The sequence below is a fragment of the Microtus ochrogaster genome, chromosome X (genome assembly GCF_000317375.1).
Source record: "Microtus ochrogaster isolate Prairie Vole_2 chromosome X, MicOch1.0, whole genome shotgun sequence".
Lineage (NCBI taxonomy): Eukaryota > Metazoa > Chordata > Mammalia > Rodentia > Cricetidae > Microtus > Microtus ochrogaster.
In genome coordinates this window covers 9,047,221-9,048,624 of record NC_022026.1, presented here as the reverse complement: position 1 = coordinate 9,048,624, position 1,404 = coordinate 9,047,221, and positions in this window count along the sequence as shown.

The window sequence follows — 1,404 nt, the reverse complement described above, 5'->3', positions numbered from 1 at the left end:
GAATTCTTGCCTTGGCGCCTGCCCATCTCCTCCTATCAATGCTATCTAAGGGGTCTTTTAAAACTGGTTCAGGTTTCCCTGTTGGCCAGGGGCTCCTCCCACAAAATGCCCTCACTCTGTTTCCTGGTTCCCGCCGGGGGCCAAGATCCCTCTCACCCCTCAGAAGTGTCCCCAGGAATAGGACCCGGCTCCTCCTCTGCCAGGGACCTCGCCAACCAAAGGCCCACCTCCTCAATCCAACCGCAGTGGGGCGATCTCCTCTAGGTGTTGTGTGGTCCCTGTAGCCTGCGTCTGTCGCCACGCCATGATGGTTCCGGCCGCCTGCAGCCTGTGTCCTCTGCTGCCGCTCCGGTCCCCGCCGGCTGCAGAGGGAGTCCTCCGGCTGCCTCCGCAGTCCGGGTTCCGGTCACCTCCTGCCTTCTCAGGTTTTAAAGTGGATTTAATTACCATGTGGGGTGCCACTCTGTAGTAGTGTGGAGTGGCGGGCTGCATCTGTTGTGAGGACCGGCGGGCTGTGTCCCGCCACCCGGCTAGCTTTACCTGAAATAATTACATGGAAACTGTATTCTTTTAAACACCGCCTCGCCCATTAGTTCCAGCCTCTTATTGGCTAGCTCTTACATATTGATTTAACCTATTTCTTGTATTCTGTGTAGCACCATGAGCTGGCTTACCAGGGAAGATCTTAACCTGCATCTGTCTGGAGTGGGAGAATCATGGCGACTGACTGACTCAGCTTCTTTCTCCCAGCATTCTGTTCTGTCTACTCTGCCTACCTAATTTTCTGTCCTATCAGTCCAAGCAGTTTTCTTTATTAGTTAACCAATAAAAGCAACAGATAAGATACAAGACCCACCTTTATCATGTCAGGGTCCATGTTGGATAAGATTCACATGTTCCAGGGTAGGTTATGAGGATTAGAATTTTTAAGCAAAAGGAACAGAGATATGAGAGAAATAAAAGATGTAAACACAGAATAGCACTAGGAGGGAAATTCAATGAATACTGAAATGGCCCACGTTTATTTTCCACATGCTTATATACTTCACTACAAAAGGGGAGGGAAAGGCAACAGACTTCGTTAACATGATAAAAGGAATAGACAAAGTATCCTTCAGGCAGCCACTCCCTGGAACCTCCTATCAATTTCCTTAAAGGAGTAGAAATAGACTTGAATTCTCAGATCTTTGGTCAAAGTAAAGCAGATTCACCTCTATACTCAAAATACTAATTAACCACATTTTTTAAAATGATCTCTTATTTGTAGCCACACCTATTGTCAACAATTGTTTCTTTTTTTAAATTTTTATTGAGAAAAGAAAGTTCCCGCCTCCTCCCAGCCTCCCATTTCCCCCCCTCCTTTCGCCCTACTCCCCCTCCCCCAATCCTCTCCCCCTCCCTCTC